The sequence below is a fragment of the Rutilus rutilus genome (assembly GCF_951802725.1).
Source record: "Rutilus rutilus genome assembly, chromosome: 8".
NCBI lineage: Eukaryota > Metazoa > Chordata > Actinopteri > Cypriniformes > Leuciscidae > Rutilus > Rutilus rutilus.
In genome coordinates this window covers 34,078,862-34,087,260 of record NC_140222.1, presented here as the reverse complement: position 1 = coordinate 34,087,260, position 8,399 = coordinate 34,078,862, and the positions used below count along the sequence as shown (strand labels likewise).

Sequence of the window (8,399 nt, the reverse complement as noted above, 5' to 3'; positions counted from 1 at the left end):
TATGTTGCTTTTTTTAAATAAAAATTAGACAAGGTGTTGAGGTAGGGCTGCTATTTTTATTTAACGAAAAATCTTAGTCTAAAGGAAAAAAAAAATCCGGTTTTTGAAAGCTTTGTTCAAACGGATTCAGTGTTTTCTTTTTGTCATCTTAATTTGTTAATTATTTAAGTTTAAAAAATATATTTAGTGTAGGTCTATTTTGTTTTTTATTTGTATTATTTTGTTCTGTTTTTCTCTCACTGTCAGAAATGCTGCAGGTGCGTGAAAATTTAAACTGAATCCAGGTTCTGTTGTTGATCTGTTCTGTATGCTGCTGTTTGCACTTTGCACGTTAAAATAAACCCTTAAAAAAAAAATATATATATATATATATATATTTTTTTTTTTAAAGGGTCACAGATACGCGTCATTTTTATTTTGAATCTTATCAGTTAACGGTTAATAATCGATTAAAGAGTGCCGGTTGTCGGTCGGGAAAATTAATCGAAATGAGCATCCCTCCCAGATAGCAAAATTGGTGTGGCCCAGATCTGGCCCACACTTGACACTTTCATCTGGCCCACATACCGCGCGGAATGATGGCACTTGGGCGGTCCGCTCCTGTTTGCCGGATATGGGCCACAATTAAGCCATAGCACTGCCGCATGTCAGCCGTAAACAAAACAAATGAAGCAGAACTGGCCCATATCTGGCCCAGACACCAAAGTTGCTGTGGCCCAGATCCGGCCCACACTTGACACTTTCATCTGGCCCACATACCGCGCGGAATGATGGCACTTGGGCGGTCCGCTCCTGTTTGCCAGATGTGGGCCACAATTAAGCCATAACAATGCCGCATGTCAGCCGTAAACAAAACAAATGAAGCCGAATTGGCCCACATCAGGCCCACACTTGACTGTGGCCCATATCCGGCAAACAGGAGCGGACCGCCCAAGAGCCATCATTCCACACGGTATGTGGGCCAGATGAAAGTGTCAAGTGTGGGCCGGATCTGGGCCACAGCAACTTTGGTGTCTGGGCCAGATATGGGCCAGTTCTGCTTCATTTGTTTTGTTTACGGCTGACATGCGGCATTGCTATGGCTTAATTGTGGCCCATATCCGGCAAACAGGAGCGGACCGCCCAAGTGCCATCATTCCATGCGGTATGTGGGCCAGATGAAAGTGTCAAGTGTGGGCCGGATCTGGGCCACAGCAACTTTGGTGTCTGGGCCAGATATGGGCCAGTTCTGCTTCATTTGTTTTGTTTACGGCTGACATGCGGCATTGCTATGGCTTAATTGTGGCCCATATCCGGCAAACAGGAGCGGACCGCCCAAGTGCCATCATTCCAAGCGGTATGTGGGCCAGATGAAAGTTTCAAGTGTGGGCCGGATCTGGGCCACAGCAACTTTGGTGTCTGGGCCAGATATGGGCCAGTTCTGCTTCATTTGTTTTGTTTACGGCTGACATGCGGCATTGCTATGGCTTAATTGTGGCCCATATCTGGCAAACAGGAGCGGACCGCCCAAGTGCCATCATTCCACGCGGTATGTGGGCCAGATGAAAGTGTCAAGTGTGGGCCGGATCTGGGCCACAGCAACTTTGGTGTCTGGGCCAGATATGGGCCAGTTCTGCTTCATTTGTTTTGTTTACGGCTGACATGCGGCATTGCTATGGCTTAATTGTGGCCCACATCTGGCAAACAGGAGCGGACCGCCCAAGTGCCATCATTCCACACGGTATGTGGGCCAGATGAAAGTGTCAAGTGTGGGCCGGATCTGGGCCACAGCAACTTTGGTGTCTGGGCCAGATATGGGCCAGTTCTGCTTCATTTGTTTTGTTTACGGCTGATATGCGGCGTTGCTATGGCTTAATTGTGGCCCATATCCGGCAAACAGGAGCGGACCGCCCAAGTGCCATCATTCCACGCGGTATGTGGGCCAGATGAAAGTGTCAAGTGTGGGCCGGATCTGGGCCACAGCAACTTTGGTGTCTGGGCCAGATATGGGCCAGTTCTGCTTCATTTGTTTTGTTTATGGCTGACATGCGGCATTGCTATGGCTTAATTGTGGCCCACATCTGGCAAACAGGAGCGGACCGCCCAAGTGCCATCATTCCACGTGGTATGTGGGCCAGATGAAAATGATGGCACTTGGGCGGTCCGCTCCTGTTTGCCAGATTTGGGCCACAATTAAACCATAGCAATGCCACATGTCAGCCATAAACAAAACAAATGAAGCAGAACTGGCACAAATCTGAGCCACAGTTCATTTTAATTCGGGCCCAGATTCGACACCTTGTATGTATACCTGAAATGATGGCACTTGGGTGGTCCACTCCTGTTTACCAGATCTGGGCCACAAGCAGGCCATTTGTTCAGCCACATATTAGCCAAGAATGAACTAAATAAGCCTTAAATGTGTGTTTTGTGTGTGCATGCTGTGCCATTTAAACTTTGGGAAACTCAGTGACTGAATATCACTGACACTAAGTGAACTCTGCATCAACAATATCCAACATACAGAAAAGAGAAATGTAAAAATGGCCCCTCTTTATGTTAAGATAAGTTACAACAGATGATTCAAACACATTTCTGAAAACATTTGCATCATTTATTAATATTGCCAAAGAACAACCCACTGCAAGTTTACATTTTCTAAACTGGAAAGCAATCTACACAAAAAAACAAACCAAAAAAAACCCCAACAATAAACAAACACAAAATATATGCATAGAAAGCATAGTAAAAACTAAATAAAAACAAAACATGTTTCCAGTAGCCTTGGTCATCCAAAAAAACAAACAGACAACACAGAAGTTAACACGCTACAAAACCTTGGCAAATGGAACCATCCAAAATGATAGAATTTGACCTCCTTGACTGGGCCCATCTGCATCATGGCAATCTTGCAAGCCTTTATTGGATACACAAATGAAAAAAAAAAAAAACTGTTGAATCAGTAACAGAACGCTGATAATACAATAGTGTTGAAGTACAAAACAAACACACACACAACTACTTAGAAGCCAAATTAAATAAAAAAGCCCTAAACAAAATATAATAAAAAAATAAAATAAATAAATACAAAACAAAAAAAGCAGGCACTGTAGTGAGAGATGCGTTCAGGAATTACCTGCGTCTATACACCGTCTATTTACTAATAGTGAAGCTGCAAGTTTTAAAAACTTTAAAAACAGCTGTCTCTGTGCTTTAATCAAAGCAGCACATTAATACTGAATGGTGAATAAATGGACTGGAACTACCAGTGCATTAAACGGTTTGGTAACACTGTAAGGTCTTATTTGTTAACATTAGTTAATGTATTAACTAACTAACATTAACTACATTATTTATTAAGCTTTCTTAAAGTTACAGTCAATCATTGTTTGATCATGTTAGTTCACAGTGCATTAACTAATGTTAACAAATAGAACTTTTGATTTTAGTAATGCATTAGTAAGCATCACAATTAGCATTAATTACGATTAATAAATACTAGGGGTGAAACGGTACACAGAAGTCATGGTTCGGTTCATGCCTCGGTTCGGACATCACGGTTCGGTACGAGTTCTGTACAATGGAGGGAAACGCAAAACAAAAATGTAGAAGGCATTTTTTTTTTCTTGTGCATGTCTGTAGGCTGTACCACCAAAGGAAAATAAATGTCTTAAAGGGATACTCCACCGTTTTTTCATATTAAACTATGTTATTCCCTTAACTAAGATACATACCTCTCTCGTCTCAGTGTGTGCACTAAATCGCTCTGTCTCGCGGCGAAACTTTGGTAGCACTTAGCTTAGCCCAGTTCATTCAATATGGGCCAAGCAGACAAGCTACCAAACACCTTCACGTTTTCCCTATTTAAATACAGTTACTCGCGTAGTGTAACTCGACCTAGGACGGTGACACAAAACAAAACGTTGCGCTTTTCTAAGCGTGTAAAATGGATAACTATATTGTATGGCGGAATACCATAGCAAGTGCTTGGAAGCACTTCGACTTGGCGCAGTAATATCTTCACTAGAGGGAGTGGGGGCCAGTGAGAGGATTTTTCACGAGTGAAGATATTACTGCGCCAAGTCGAAGTGCTTCCAAGCACTTGCTATGGTATTCCACCATACAATATAGTTATCCATTTTACACGCTTAGAAAAGCACAACGTTTTGTTTTGTGTCACCGTCCTAGGTCGAGTTACACTACGCGAGTAACTGTATTTAAATAGGGAAAACGTGGAGGTGTTTGGTAGCTTCTCTGCTTGGCCCATATTGAATGAACTGGGCTAAGCTAAGTGCTACCAAAGTTTCGCCACAAGACAGAGCGATTTAGTGCACGCACTGAGACGAGAGAGGTATGTATCAACTCGTCTTAGTTAAGGGAATAACATAGTTTAATATGAAAAAACGGTGGAGTATCCCTTTAAAGGAGAACTCCGGTCAATTTTAACATTGAGCTCATTTTTTTGTAAATTTGGAGTGCTGTCAGTACAGAGAACAACGACAAAAATCGGTGTTGCCTACACCGTGTTATCCTCTTTTTAAAACTTGCACCCTGTTGACCAAAATGGGGCAAGTTTTAAACCTGCTTTTAGCCTCTACTGTGTGTGATTCTTTCAGAGTGAACACGGTGAATCTGACAGCAGTAGATGTGAAAGATATGAATAAAAGTGATGTTAATTCAGCCAGCGCACATACCTGTATTTACTTCCTGTTTTCGGTCGAAGTCCACAGTAGTCGATTGACGAGTTCTCCACTGTTTCTTAGTTACCTATGATCACGCGCGTGAACTCGACAATCGACTAATGTGGACTTAGACCGAAAACAGGAAGTAAATACAGGTATGAGCGCTGGCTGAATTAACATCACTTTTATTCATATCTTTCACATCTACTGCAGTCAGATTCACCTTGTTCACTCTGAATAAAATCACTCACATGGCTGGTGCACTTGTAATGACACATCAAGGATGTTAAGAGGCTAAAAGCAGGTTTAAAATTTGCCCCAACAGGGTGCAAATTTTAAAGAGGATAACACGGTGTAGGCAACACCGATTTTTGTCATTGTTCTCTGTACTGACAGCACTCCAAATTTACAAAAAAATTTGCTCAATGGGATTGAGAAATTGACTGGAGTTCTCCTTTAAGCCTTGTATTTTTTTAAAAAGTTTTATTAATAAAGTAAAGGCATAGAACCAGTTTATTTGTAGTGCATTGACAATAGTTTTATATAATTAGTTTATTAATTAAATTAATAAAAATACAAAAAGACCTTGAGATAGGTTTTGTAATTGTACCTGAATGAATTTAAAATAAATTTGCTACATTTCAGATCAATATATTTGTTTTCCTTAAAATTTTAATTTCTAACTTTATTCTCATGTTAATTATACATAATTTATTTCTGTATAAAATAATACTACCATTAAAAACACATTTGATTTTCTTTTTAATCAATGTAGAATGTGTAACTTAAAAAAACAAACAAATTAGTGCTCTGTTTATTTTTAGGACAAGAAATGAAAACCAATGCAATATGATGAATGTCCAAAAGATGGCACCCACAGACTGTTTTTAAATGGGGTTGGATAAATATTTTTTGTTTTTAAACAATGTGTGTGTGTGTGTGTGTGTGTGTGTGTGTGTGTGTGTGTGTGTGTGTGTGTGTGTGAGAGAGAGAGAGAGAGAGAGAGAGAGAGAGAGAGAGAGATTTTGGTTGGGTGACAGTTGTAGGTTACAGTTTGACAAGAGTTAACAGTTTGACAAAAGCACAATGTTGTGTTTTATTGCAAGTGTACACAAATATAAGTAAACACTTTGCAGTTTGAATGATGTCCTGTATGAACAAAATGATGGAGTATGTTTTTATGTTTCCACTGTTCGATCGCGCCCGCGCCTCGATCTCTCTCTCACACACGCACGCACACAACATATTCCAGCATTGCAATCTTGACATCGCAGCCTGTTCATTATAGACACAGAGCTTCAGAGCTAAGGCGGAGCTACAGATTAGGTGTCCCTAAAGAACATGCGTATTTAACAGTAGTCCCGCTTTACATTAATTAATTTGCACGCAAGTTTTATTTATTTTTATACCGTGTATTCTCCGTGTATATTCATGCACCGAACTGTGACGCCGTACTGTTTCGGTTCAATACGAATACATGTACCGTTCCACCCCTAATAAATACTGAAGAAGAATTGTTCATGCCACATGTTAACTAAAGTAGTTAAACTTGTAAAGTGTTACAAATGGCTAGGCTACACCTTGCAGCCAATCAGAATAAAGTATTCAGACAGACCATGGTATACACATCTAGCAAAAACGCAATGTAACTGACTTACTGGTGTCTTGGACCCTCCTCCGTTTCTCTTTCTCTTCTCCCTCTGTCTCGGTCACTTGCAAGATGAAGCCATTTTTTAATAAATGATTCGATCTCTTGATCGGTGGCCGCAGCTGTCAGTCTGTTGTTTCTGACAGTTCCTAAAAAAATATAACATTGTAAATGCAAGGATGGACTACACAACTTTTAAAATCTTAGGACCCAATTAGGTAACACAAGCATTAGCGCATAGTTAATGCATAGTTAGCCAGCGCCAATGTAAAGAACATTTTGGCCATGGCCAAGGACACTCTTTGCTTCCAGATGCCCAAAAGGAACAAGTTTGATGCCTGCTAGGAAGATCGGACTGCGTCAAAAAATGGAAATCACATTATGAAATAAATGTTTATCTCCAATACACATTGGCCACAATTATTGACACCTCTAGATTTTGTTTACGAGTAAAATATCTCAGAAGTATATTCCCATTAATATTTATCTTTTTTTAGCACACCAGGGTGACTAGGAACATGAAATTGTCCAGCTATGACTTCTTGTTTCACAGGAGTTTAAATATGAGGAAACACAAAGGCCAAATTCCCTGAATCATCCATCACAATGAGTAAAACCAAAGAATATAGTTCTGATGTTCAGCAAAAGATTGTTGAACATCACAAAATAGAAAGTGGCTGTAAGACAATAGCTAAAGAATTTAAAATCCCCATTTTGACCATCAGGGCAATAATTAAGAAGTTATAATCAACTAATGATGTTACGAATCTGCCTGGAAGAGGACGTGTGTCTATATTGTCTTAATGGACGGTGAGGAGGAGAGTTTGAGTGGCCAAATACTCTCCAAGGATCACAGATGGAGAATTGCAGAGATTACTGGAGTCTTGGGGTCAGAAAGCCTAAAAAAAAAAAAAAAAAAAAAAAAAAAAAACCTACATCTCCACATGTTGTTTGGGAGGGTTTCAAGAAAAATCCTCCTCGCTCCGCTAAAATTAAACTCCAGCATATTCAGTTGTCAGACACGAATGGAACTTCAAAAGGGACCAGATTCTATGGTCAGATGAAACAAAAAAAAGGGGGCTTTTTGGCAGCAAACCCACTAGATGTGTTTTAAACTGTAGGCTATTTTATTCCCACCCGCAGTTTTCTGTAGCAAATCACATTGACACATGTTATTAAGGTGAAAACATCCTGACTCAAAACATAAAGCAGGCCAACTAATGTTAATTTTATAACTACTAGGGTATAATAAAAATGTGAAATACATAGAGGAATAGCCTAATACCTGACCCAACTTTTAAATAGTCTACCTGAACCCAAAACATCTATTATTGTTACTTTGTAATCAAGCTTTTATTGTAAGAAAAAGCATGTAGTTTTTTTTATTTATTTGTGCATTATTCCTAGGGTTAATGAAACATTGCTGTCACAAAGTAATACAACTAGTGCAGTATTATGTCCAATGTATAAACATGAATGTCAAATTACACTATATTATTAGTATTATTTTTTTTTTCATTGTTGTGCCAAAATAAGACACGAGTTTTAAAATACTTTAACCGTGCAGAACTGACTAAAGGTTGGGAGAGTGATAACATGAGCAAATCTAAATGTAACGTTAATGGCGCGCCGAGCAATCGATAATTGTTTCATTCGTGACAACCATAATAGATCTAGCTTAGAGTTGAACTGCCAAAATAATGTAACTTCGAATATAAATTATTCCATCGACTATAACACAACATGCAGGCTCCAACTTGATATAACGAAGCAATCGCTAATAAAAATAAACATTTATGGATTACGTCTTACCTTGACTTTTTGCAGTACTGGTATCCGTCCTCCGTCCTCCTGACAATCCTCTGACGTTTTGGTTTTGAGCGCCTTTTTCGCGCTTTCCGGCAACGTTTAAATTTAAAGGGCCGTGAACTGGAAAATCGTCAGTTAGATTTTTTTTTTCTTCACAGACAACTACAAATGCAGTAAATATTATATTTAAACATAATGGATCTTATCTCTAATCAGCAAAAAAGTGGGAACATTTTGTCATGAATGCAGGGCTTTGAAAAAGTATTCAAGAAAACATATCA

At 39.5% G+C, this 8,399-nt stretch overlaps 1 long non-coding RNA gene across 1 annotated transcript; it reads right to left on the bottom strand.

Moving 5' to 3' along the window:
- Positions 1 to 2,203: 2,203 nt before the first annotated feature.
- On the bottom strand, positions 2,204 to 8,335 carry LOC311295314. The gene is made up of 3 exons (XR_014628269.1): positions 8,122 to 8,335; positions 6,320 to 6,458; positions 2,204 to 2,896 (listed from the first exon to the last, which is right to left on the bottom strand). It is a non-coding gene; the product is annotated as an uncharacterized lncRNA (long non-coding RNA).
- Between the last annotated feature and the right edge of the window lie 64 nt (positions 8,336 to 8,399).